The sequence below is a fragment of the Trachypithecus francoisi genome, unplaced genomic scaffold, assembly GCF_009764315.1.
Source record: "Trachypithecus francoisi isolate TF-2019V2 unplaced genomic scaffold, Tfra_2.0 Lachesis_group2, whole genome shotgun sequence".
NCBI classification, from domain to species: domain Eukaryota; kingdom Metazoa; phylum Chordata; class Mammalia; order Primates; family Cercopithecidae; genus Trachypithecus; species Trachypithecus francoisi.
Genome location: NW_022681465.1, coordinates 152,907,017 through 152,919,154, shown reverse-complemented (window position 1 = coordinate 152,919,154; position 12,138 = coordinate 152,907,017). Strand labels below are relative to the sequence as shown.

Here is a 12,138-nt window from a genome sequence, read left to right as displayed (position 1 = left end):
TATAAAATTTTGAAAGATCGTACAAACATGCTGTTTTGCAACCTGCTCTTTTAAAAAGCATTGATATATTCTATATCAATGAATATACATATTTTAAATGATTTTATTTTAATGCATCATTATTCATTTAACCAATTTCCTGTTAGGCATTTTGATCTTTTGGGTTTTATAACCAGGCTATATTCTTACATGTCTCTCTTTACATCTGTCCATTTGGGTAGATTCCTGTATTTGGAGTGTTGGGGTAAGAAGGTACATACTTTTTACATTATTGATGAGAAATGAGAGGTCTGTAGGAAGGTGATGATTTACAGTGGGGCCTACTCATAGCCATCCTGGGCCTTCTGATTTCTACTTCAACCGCCATCTTAAGATGGTTACTATGTGGTTTTAAAGTTGGATCTCTCTGTTGGTCCCATTGCAGTGTCTTTCCTTATCATTAGCAAACTTGTTAGCCTTCATTATTTTGTTTTCCGTTTATAGATCATCACCATCACTATCCAAGCATAATATTGCTACATTGAAGTTTATTTTGCAATGGAACAGCGTCCTTGTGTCTAGAGAATGCCAAGGAAATACTGGGCCCCTGACGCTTAGCCACAGTGGTGAACTCTCAATGCGATTTGGAAATTGAGATCTTAACCCCTTTGTGTGGGAAAAACAGCATTGGTCTTTTGAGTGTTTCACATGATTTATCAAATATTTTTTATTACCATTATAACCAGTTAAGTGGATTGTGTTACTAAATAACAAATTCAATTATCTCATGTTTACCTTTTTGTGTTTTTTTTGTTGTTGTTGTTTTGTTTTTTTTTTGTTGAGACGGAGTCTCGCTCTGTCGCCCAGGCTGGAGTGCAGTGACCGGATCTCAGCTTACTGCAAGCTCCGCCCCCCGGGTTTACGCCATTCTCCTGCCTCAGCCTCCCGAGTAGCTGGGACTACAGGCGCCCGCCACCTCGCCCGGCTAGTTTTCTGTATTTTTAGTAGAGACGGGGTTTCACCGTGTTAGCCAGGATGGTCTCAATCTCCTGACCTCGTGATCCGCCCGTCTCGGCCTCCCAAAGTGCTGGGATTACAGGCTTGAGCCACCGCGCCCGGCCTTGTTTGTTTGTTTTAAGACAGGGTCTCACTCTGTCACCCAGGCCTGAATGCAATGGCATGGTCTCGGCTCACTGCAGCCTCCACCTCCCTCCCAGGTTCAAGCGATTCTCCTGCCTCAGCCTCATGGGTAGCTGACTACAGGAGTGTGCTAACACATCTGGCTAATTTTTGTATTTTTAGTAGAGACAGAGTTTCACCATGTTGGCCAGGCTGGTCTCGAACTCCTGACCTTGTGATCCGCCCACCTCGGCCTCCCAAAGTGCTGGGATTACAGACGTGAGCCACCGCGCCCAGCCTCATGTTTACCTTTTAAGAGAGTCTGGGTTAGGCCAGGCCGTGTGGCTCACGGCTGCAATCCCAGCACTTTGGGAAGCTGAAGCGGGCAGATCATTTGAGCCCAGGAGTTCAAGACCAGCCTGGGCAATGTGGCAAAACCTCATTTCTACAAAAAATTCAAAAATTAGCCAGGCATGGTGGTACTCAGCTACTTCACAAGCTGAGGTGGGAGGATTGCTTGAGCCAGGAAGGTTGAGGCTGTAGTGAGCTGTGATCATGCCACTGCACTCCAGCTGGGGTGATAGAGCAAGACTGTGTCTTAAAAAGAGTGTCTGGGTCATCTCAGACTATATAAATACCTATGTTGTTCTGTTCCGACTTCCTCCAGCCTCAGGTTGATAGCTTATCTTCACAGTTTAGAATATAGACCTGTAAGTGCTGCCAAAGTGGTTGACCCAGGAGCTAGGGCAGAACCATCTGCATTCATTTCTTTGGGGCTTTGGACTGGCCCAGAACAGTATTCAGTGAATGAAATAGCTCTGAAGAGAAACAGCCCTGTTTCTAACTTCAAGCCTTCCCATGGAGGGAATTTTTTGTCTTAGTAAATAAAACAAACATATTGTTTTTAAAAGATTCAAATTTTTCAGGAGAGTAAAAAGTTATTTGCACCCGTTTCCTCGTCGCTCATTTTCCTTCTCCAAAGGGAAGAAACTAGTTTGTGTCCCTCTTTCAAAGATAGTGTCTACACAAAAGATAGTGTCTACACATTTGAACATCCAGATTTGTAAAACACAGACTCTTGGCCGGGTGCGGTGGCTCACACCTGTAATCCCAGCACTCTGAGAGGCCGAGGCAGGTGAATCACGAGGTCAGGAGATCGAGACCATCCTGGCCAACACGGTGAAACCTCTATCTCTACTAAAAGTACAAAAATTGGTGGGGTGTGGTGGTGTGCACCTGTAGTCCCAGCTACTCGGGAGACTGTGGCAGGAGAAATGCTTGAACCCGGGAGGTGGATGTTGCAGTGAGCCGAGATGGCACAACTGCACTCTAGCTTGGGCAAGAGAGCCAGACTCTGTCTCAAACAAACAAACATACTCTCTTCTTTACATTGCTTAGTGTCACTAGAAATGTATCTTGGGGCTTCTCAACGATGACAGGAAGGAAGCATGGGTAAGAATAACTATGGGGCCGGTGCACCCAGAATCACGGACTAGGAAATTCTTGAACCCAGAGGTCACGCTGTTCTATCCTGTGTGGAAACAGCATTTCCTCCTTTAGCCACAAAGAAGTCTGCACATGTATTTGTATTTTGCGTTTGCATCCAGCTTCAAAAAGTGTGTTTTTGTGCCTACACGTGTCTGAGTGCTGGTGTTTGCATATCATTTAGTACGCCTCTGTGATTTCCCTTAGTTTATTATTTTTCTGTGTCAGGATCTTGATGTGACTCGGTGCATGTCGCTGTTTGTGTGACATTGTGTATCATTCTTGGGGTGTGTATGGGTGTGTGTGTGCTATGTCATTATCTAAATATTACTTTTTTGGGGTGTGTGTGACGTCTGTAAAAGTCCACGCCTGTGTGTCTTGTCAGGGTGCTCTTCAGTGTCCAGCTGCCTCACTCATTGCATCCTATCATTCCCGGAAGATGGGCGGGTGTGGGAACAGTGGTACGCCCCCATTCCTGCCTCTCAGAGAGAACGTGCGACAGCGTTCCCGGTAAACCTAGCAGGCGGCCGCAGGGGCACGCTAAAAGGCCGTTGCGCGTGCACCCGTCTGCAGCCTTGGAGACAGCCTTCGAGACAGCCTTCGGGGTCGCGCGTTCTCGCGCGCGGCCTCTAGTGGCTTCGGAGGGCAGAGCTGACAGAAAAGAGGGCGGGGTTGACGGCGACGGAAGTGAAGTCACTTCCGGGCTAGGGTGTTTGTTTGGACTGGAGAAGGGAGGCGGCGGGCGAAGCGCACGTCGAGCGGGGGAGCGGCGCTGCCTGTGGAGATCCGCGGAGGCCGACAGGATTCGTTGGCTGCCGTCCCCGCTGCTGTGCACTGGGTGAGGGGGTCCCCGCGGGCGGAGTGGCGACAGGGGTGCGGCAGTCGAGGGACAGCACGTCGGCGACGGCAGAGGGGCCTAAAGGGTTCCCTGGGTGATTGGCCACCGAGTCCCTTGCGGCCTCGGTTGTTCACTGTCTCTTTCCACCAAGTCTGAGGGACGAGCTTGGGCCGACTTCGTACTTCGTCTCTCTCTTCTCTGAGACATGGCCGTCGCTTTTTTTTTTTCATTGTCACTTAATGATTTGGATCTCGCAGCTCTCTATCCGGGTCCTCAGTGGCGCGAGGGTTGCCGGGATAGCACTTTTTCTTGTTACCCAGTCCCCAGGTCCTTTCTCCCTCCGCCGGGTACCCTTTCCCCTGCCCCCCACCACCGCCTCGGCAACAAAGCTCATTGTTTCTACCTACTTTACGCCTGCGCGTCGCCACGCGCAGCTCCTACTTGCTGCGCGTGCGCGCCTTAGCCGAGGCTGGGGTTTTTGGGAGAGAGGGGCGGAGGAACTGGCGGACTCTTGGCGTCCTGGGGGAACGCTGCAACCGTCGACGGGCCTGATCAGATGATCGTCTTTCTCCCGTTTCTTTGCCATCCCGACCCCTTAATTTTGGTTGTATTGTAGCTCATGTCCCAGAGAAAAGAACCTTTAGAATACTGGGAACCCTTACCCTAGGAGGGCGTTGAGTTAGATGAACTTTAAGGTTCTCTCACTTTTTAATAATTTTCTGTGCTTACTCTCCTTCCCCGCCACCGCCACCAAAAACAAATAAGGCTTGTGGTGAACTTACGTCATCAAAACATTTGTTGCAGCAGCCACCAGTGATATTTTTTAGTGACTCTTAAAAGGGGTCTTACCTGTTTCCTTTTGTTTCTCTTTTCTCTGATTTGGCACCCTTATCAACTCATAAAAACCCCAAACTCTAGAAAGAATTTGCCTTCCAATTTGCCTTGAAAGGTGTAGCAGCTGACAGCCTTTGACGTTTATTCCAACGGAAAGCAGATGCTCATGTTGGGTGTGCTGGCTAATGTTGGAACGTGGTGGCATTGTTTTTTCAGATTTCATTAGAGCAGTTAGATCAGATGTTGGTTTATATTTTCGTTAAGTCGCTTTTGAAATTTCATCTGGCATAGGTTATGTTTGCAATAAGTAAAAGTTCTCTATAATAATTTTTAATGGGACTCCACTATTTGCTTTCGTGATTCTGTTTCCAGTTAGTGAAAGACAGGATATTTGGGGAAAATTAATCTGTTTATACCACTTGTCAGTGGTGAACTTGAAGAAAACTTTTTCACCAAAAAATATCACCGGATAGGTAACTTGACAACAACTATAGAGCCCATTTGTGTTTCTTTAAGGAATGGAGGTTAGGGAATGGAGATTTCCTCTAATGATTCAAGGCTGTGCATATTGCTCCTTAGGAACTCAAATTGAGGTAATTTCACCCTGTTTGGGTCAGAATGAGTTTATAGCAGGCTTTTCCTTAAGCACTCTGCACCTTATTCAGGTTTATCCGTTTATGACTCTAGAGTGTGATGCTCCAGTTTTAGTGAAAAATTTAAAATTTATTAAATCAACACTTAGCACAGCAATTTGGTTGATACTGTGGGAGATTAAAGAATGTGGAAGGCAAGACCTCTGCCTTGTAATCTAATAACGTTTTGTGCTTTTAAAACATTTTCTTGTAATTTACATCCTGTTATTCATTCATTACCATGAAACGTGAAGTGGGCAGAGCAAGTTTTTTTCTTTTTACTTTTTTTTTTTTTTTTTTTGAGATGGAGTCTCACTCTGTCGCCAGGCTGGAGTGCTGGAGTGCAGTGGCGCAATCTCGGCTCACTGCAACTTCCGCCTCCCCGGGTTCAAGCGATTCTCCTGCCTCCGCCTCCCGAGTAGTGGGGACTACAGGCGCTTGCCACCACGCCTGGCTAATTTTTTGTATTTTTAGTAGAGATGGGGTTTCACCGTGTTAGCCAGGATGGTCTCGATCTCCTGACTTCGTGATCCTCCCGCCTCGGCCTCCCAACAGCAAGTTTTATCTTGCCCACTTGGGAATTAAGGAAATAGAAGCTTGAGAGATTATTTTTATGTAGCAAATATTTATGTAACACTTAATAATGCCAGGCATTGTTCTAATTGCTTTTACAAATATTAACTAATTTGATCCACAACATAGCTAGAAGATAGGCCCTACTATAAAATGAAGATAAAAAATGAGATGTGAAGTAACTTGCCCAATGTCACATAGCTAATGATAGTCGGAATTCGAATCCACATAGTCCAGAGATTGTGTGCTGTTAACCATTATGTGGTGCTGTGTGATTTAGACAGGTCTAGGGTACTTTAAGGTGGTTAAGTAGCATAGCTGGGAACCTACAGTCTTCTGTGGTCTAAGGTCTTCTGACTGTGGTCTAAGATTAAAGTTGTCCGAGTCTTTGCCTTTGTGATCTAGACGACCTGTTGCACAGGTGCATGAATAGTTTGCATTCGACATAGGCTAAGGTTCAGTTCCAATAACTCCCTTTTTTCTTAATTTTTTCATTGTTTATAGAGTGGTGTTGTCCAATGATGAGGTACTGTGTGTAGTTATGAGCACTTGAGATGTGGCTAGTGTAAATGAGTAACTAAATTTTAATTAAATAGATCTATGTAGCTGATGGCCACCATATTGGAGGGGCACAAGTTTGGGGGATTTGAATTGCCTCTGCTTCCTTTATCAGTTTGTATAAATTTGGGTGACATTTCTAATGTACCGGAGCTTTTATCAGTAAGGATGATCCATCCTTGCTCTCACCTAATTACCCTTATTACACTACAGTTGAGATTAGGGTAGACTTTGGGATTTTCCTGTGATATTGTATCATCTCTGTAGGTTTAATATCTGTGATTTTTTCCTTGTCCCTTGGTCTAGAGACCTTTAACTGCCCTAAACGTTTAATCACCGAGATAGATAATGCTAATTGTTATGTGCCAGGTTCTCTAACTAGGTACTGTTATTAATTCCCATGTAACAGATGAGGAAACCGAGACTCAGGTTAAATAACTTGCCATAGTCACACAGTAAAGCAGCCTGGTTCCAGAGCCCATGGTTTTTTGTTGTTGTTGTTTTTGAGATGGAGTCTCACTCTGTTACCCAGGCTGTAGTGCAGTGGCACAATCTCGGCTGACTTCAGCCTCCGCCTCCAGGGTTCACACCATTCTCCTGCCTCAGCCTCTTGAGTAGCTGGGACTACAGGCGCCCACCACCACACCCAGCTAATTTTTGTTTTTGTATTTTTAGTAGAGATGGGGTTTCACTGTGTTAGCCAGGATGGTCTCGATCTCCTGACCTCGTGATCTGCCCACCTTGGCCTCCCAGAGTGCTGGGGTTACAGGTGTGAGCCACCGCCCCAGCCCAGAGCCCATGTTTTTTAATCATTACCTTATTGCGCCAAATAGTAAAACAAAAAATTCAGTGCTTTTCACAGACTTCAGAGTGGAAAACAGACCAATTGAAAAATTTTGCCCTGGGCACAGTGGCTCAAGCCTGTAATCCCAGCACTTTGGGAGGCCGAGATGGGCGGATCACGAGGTCAGGAGATCTAGACCATCCTGGCCAACACGGTGAAACCCCGTCTCTACTAAAAAAATACAAAAAACTAGCCGGGCGAGGTGGTGGGCGCCTGTAGTCCCAGCTACTCGGGAGGCTGAGGCAGGAGAATGGCGTAAACCCAGGAGGCGGAGTTTGCAGTGAGCTGAGATCCGGCCGCTGCGCTCCAGCCTGGGCGACAGAGTGAGACTCCGTCTGAAAAAAAAAAAAAAAGAAAAATTTTGCGATCCTCTCTTAACTGCCAAAGGAAGTATACTTAAACGTATTATATGCATAAAATACGATTGAATATATTTTGTATGCAAATAAGGTAAGGATCACAGTGGTTCAAAACAGAGTCTAAGGGAATGAGAAAAGATGGTGCTTATGGAGGTAGATTAATGAAAGAAACAGAAGAGAACTGTATTTGAATTTTAATGAGAATTCTTAAAAGATGAAACTAGTGGAGAAAGATTGTAAAACCTAAAAGATTCTTTATTTTAAAATTCGATAGACAATGTAAAAGGACACTGCTGGAAACCAATATGTCTAAGAGGCATTTCAGGAGGGAAAACAGCTGAAGACACAATAAAGCCCTAAGTTGATAAATTGAAAGGGTTTGCAGACTTCCAGGCAGCAGTACTGGGAAAAAATTGCCCTTACCTAACCAAAATCTGGTGAAATATATGAATTTAAGTGTTAAACATCTTTTTTTTTTTTTTTTTTTGAGACGGAGTCTCGCTCTGTCGCCCAGGCTGGAGCGCAGTGGCCGGATCTCAGCTCACTGCAAACTCCGCCTCCCGGGTTTACGCCATTCTCCTGCCTCAGCCTCCCGAGTAGCTGGGACTACAGGCGCCCGCCACCTCGCCCGGCTAGTTTTTTGTATTTTTTAGTAGAGACGGGTTTTCACCTTGTTAGCCAGGATGGTCTCGATCTCCTGACCTCGTGATTCGCCCGTCTCAGCCTCCCAAAGTGCTGGGATTACAGGCTTGAGCCACCGTGTGCGGCTAAGTGTTAAACATCTTAAGCTGTCATGTAGAACAGGATTTTTAAATTTTTATTTAGTATTTTGCGATGGAGATTTGCTTTGTCACCAGGCTGGAGTGCAGTGGTGCAATCTTGGCTCACTGCAACCTCCGCCTCCCAAAAGTGGTTCTGCTGCTTCAGCCTCCCCAGTAGCTGGGACTACAAGCATGCGCCACCACGCCCAGCTAATTTTTGTATTTTTAGAGACGGGGTTTCACCATGTTGACCAGGCTGATCTCAATCTCTTGACTTCGTGATCCGCACCCCTTGGCCTCCCAAAGTGTTGGGATTACAGGTGTGAGCCACCGTGCCCGGCCTATTTTTATTTTTTGAAATGCGGTCTCCCTCTGTTGCTCAGGTTGGAATGCAGTTGCACCAGCTCAGCTCACTGCAGCCTCTGCCTCCCAGGTTCAAGCAATGCTCCTGCCTCAGCCTCTTGAGTAGCTGGGACTACAGCTGTGCACCACCACACCTGGCTTATATTTTGTGTTAGAAGACATGGGATTTCACCATGTTGGCCAGGGCTGCTCTTGAACTCCTCACCTCAAGTGATCCACCTGCCTTGGCCTCCCAAAATGCTGAGATTATAGGCGTGAGCCACCGCGCCCAGCCTAGAATGGGATTTTTAAAAGGAAAGAAAATTGATTTTCTACAACATTGAAAGTTGAAATTATTGACAATAGATTATCGACAGGAAGCACAGACGTCTCATAATACTATTAGAACTAATTTTTTTTTCCAGCACATTTACATGGAAATATGATGTTACAACCCTTTTTTTTTTTTTTTTTTTTTGAGACAGTCTTGCTCTCGTTGCGGAGGCTGGAGTGCAGTGGCGTGATCTTGGCTCACTGCTACCTCCACCTCCCGGATTCAAGCGATTCTCCTGCCTCAACCTCCTGAGTAGCTGACACTACAGGCGCCTGCCACCATGCCCGGCTAATTTTTGTATTTTTAGTAGAGGCAGGGTTTCACCATGTTGGCCAGGCTTTTTTAGAACTTCTGACCTCAGGCCAGGCGCGGTGGCTCAAGCCTGTAATCCCAGCACTTTGGGAGGCCGAGACGGGCGGATCACGAGGTCAGGAGATCGAGACCATCCTGGCTAACACGGTGAAACCCCGTCTCTACTAAAAAATACAAAAAACTAGCCGGGCGAGGTGGCGGGCGCCTGTAGTCCCAGCTACTCGGGAGGCTGAGGCAGGAGAATGGCGTGAACCCGGGAGGCGGAGCTTACAGTGAGCTGAGATCCGGCCACTGCACTCCAGCGCGGGCGACAGAGTGAGACTCCGTCTCAAAAAAAAAAAAAAAAAAAAAGAAGAACTTCTGACCTCAAATGATCCACCCACCTCAGCCTCCCAAAGTGGTCGGGATTACAGGCCTGAGCCACTGCGCTAGGCCATACAACTAACATTTTTATTCAAACATGAAGACAAAAGATATTTTGGACACTGGCTCAGAATGATAAATCCTCAGGTAGCCTTTGGAACTATTTTACAAAGATAGGAAGTTAGGGGAAGATGATGAATATAAGAAACAATTATGAGTGGCCGGCATGGTGGCTCATATCTGTAATCCCAGCACTTCAGGAGGCTGAGGTGGGCCAATCACCTGAGGTCAGGAGTTCGAGACGAGCTTGGCCAACATGGTGAAACCCCATCTCTACTAAAAATACATAAATTAGCCAGGCATGGTGTTACACACTTGTAATCCCAGTTACTCGGGAGGCAGAGGTTGCAGTGAACCGATATCATGCAGCTGCACTTCAACCTGGGCAACAGAGTGAGACTCCATGTCAAAAAAAAGAAAGAAACAACTATGAGTGATGAATTTATTTATTCTTGTTTTTGAGACAGGGTCTTGCTATGTCACCCGGGCTGGAGTGCAGTGGCGTGATCTTGGCTCACTGCAGCCTCTGCCTCCCAAATTCAAGCAATTCTCCTGCCTTAGCCTTCTGAGTAGCTGGGACTACAAGGGAGCACCACCATGCCCAGCTAATTTTTTTTTTCTTTTTTTGAGACGGAATCTTGCTCTGTTGCTGCGGCTGGAGTGCAGTGGCACGGTCTCGGCTCACTGCAAGCTCCACCTCCTGGGTTCACGCCATTCTCCTGCCTCAGCCTCCCGAGTAGCTGGGACTACAGGTGCCTGCCACAACTCCTGGCTAATTTTTTTTGTATTTTTAGTAGAGATGGGGTTTCACCATGTTAACCAGGATGGTCTAGATCTCCTTACCCCGTGATCCGCCCGTCTCAGCCTCCCAAAGTGCTGGGATTACAGGCGTGAGACATTGCACACGGCCACACCCGGCTAATTTTTGTATCTTTTTTTTTTTTTTTTTGAGTCAGAGTTTCGCTCTTATTGCCTAGGCTGAAGTACAGGGTTCAGTCTCAGTTCACTGCAACCTCCACCTCCCAGGTTCTCGCAGTTCTCTTGCCTCAGCCTCCCCAGTAGCTGGGATTACAGGTGCCTGCCACCACACCCGGCTAATTTTTGTATTTTTAGTAGAGACAGGGTTTCGCTATGTTGGCCAGGCTGGTCTTGAACTCCTGACCTCAGGTGATCTGCCCGCCTTGGCCTCCCAAAGTGCTGGGATTACAAGCGTGAGCCACCGTGCCTGTCCTGAGTGATGAATTTAGTAAAATATAAATGGATAATAATGTGAAGTGTCAAGTATTCAATTCAAAAATTATTTTAAAACATATAGTAAGAGAAAACCTAATAGTAGGAATCTACCAGTGCTAAATTCCATGAAACTGAAGATTGGCAGGGAAGAAGTGTGTAAGTAAGATAATTTTAAAGGGCTTGCCTTGGCTCAGAGTAGACATTGGGTTGGGTATATTGGAGAAGGAAAGGCATCTAAATGGGTGTATAGAGTTGTTTTTTGTTGTTGTTTGTTTGTTTTCTCTGAGATGGAGTGTCGCTCTGTTGCCCAGACTGGAGTACAGTGGTGTGATCTTAGCTCACTGCAACCTCCGCCTCCCAGGTTCAAGCAATTCTCCTGCCTCAGTCTCCTGAGTAGCTGGGAATACAGGTATACACCACCACGCCTGGCTAATTTTTGTATTTTTAGTGGAGACCAGGTTTCACCATGTTGGCCAGGATGGTCTCGATCTCCTGACCTTGTGATCCACCCGCCTCAGCCTCCCAAAGTGCTAGGATTACAGGCATGAGCCACTGCGTCCCGCTCTTGGAGTATGTTTTTAATTGATAGGAAAATAGTTAAAGCTCTTAAGTGTAGGAAAATAAACACCATAGGAAAGCAGTAGTTAATAGAACATTTGAAAAAGCATAAGAAAAGTAAACACGAAATTATGGTGAAAGACATAAGATGAAGTATCAGTTATCAAAAATGTTAATTCCTGGCTGGGCGTGGTGTCTCTCACGCCTGTAATCCCAGCACTTTGGGAGGCTGAGGCGGGCGGATCACAAGGTCAGGAGTTCGAGACCAACCTGGCCAACATGGTGAAATCCGGTCTCTATTAAAAATATAAAAGGCCAGGCACAGTCGCTCATGCCTGTGATCCTAGCACTTTGGGAGGCTGAGGCAGGCGGATCACGAAGTCAAGAGATCGAGACCATCCTGGCCAACGTGGTGAAACCCTATCTCTACTGAAAATACAAAATTTAGCTGGACGTGGCGACATGCACCTGTGATCCCAGGTACTCAGGAGGCTGAGGCAGAAGAATAACTTGAACCGGGGAGGCAGAGGTTGCAGTGAGCTGAAATGCGCCACTACATTCCAGCCTGGTGACAGAGCGAGACTCTGTCTCAAAAATAATAATAAAAAGAAATAAAAGCCAGATGTGGTGGCGGGGGCCTGTAATCCCAGCTACTCTGGAGGCTGAGACAGGAGAATTGCTTGAACCCAGGAGGCAGAGATTACAGTGAGCTGAGATTGCACCACTGCACTCCAGCCTGGGCAGCAAAGCGAGACTCCGTCTCAAAAAAAAAAAAAGGCTGGGAGCAGTGGCTCACGCCTGTAACCCCAGCACTTTGGGAGGCCGAGGTGGGTGGATCACCTGAGGTCAGGAGTTCGAGACCAGCCTGACATGAAGAAACCTCGTCTCTCCTAAAAATACAAAAATTAGCTGGGCGTGGTGGTGCATGCCTGTAATCCCAGCTACTTGGGAGGC

The 12,138-nt window shown here is 46.5% G+C and overlaps 1 protein-coding gene across 1 annotated transcript in view; it reads left to right on the top strand.

The window, feature by feature from the left end:
• Positions 1-3,260: 3,260 nt before the first annotated feature.
• The window catches only part of PAIP2 (poly(A) binding protein interacting protein 2), a 30,218-nt gene continuing 21,340 nt past the window's right edge, over positions 3,261-12,138 (top strand). The window contains exon 1 of the mRNA XM_033181063.1: positions 3,261-3,421. The gene's annotated coding sequence lies outside the window, so the exon portion shown is untranslated. The remainder of the gene's footprint in view (positions 3,422-12,138) is intronic.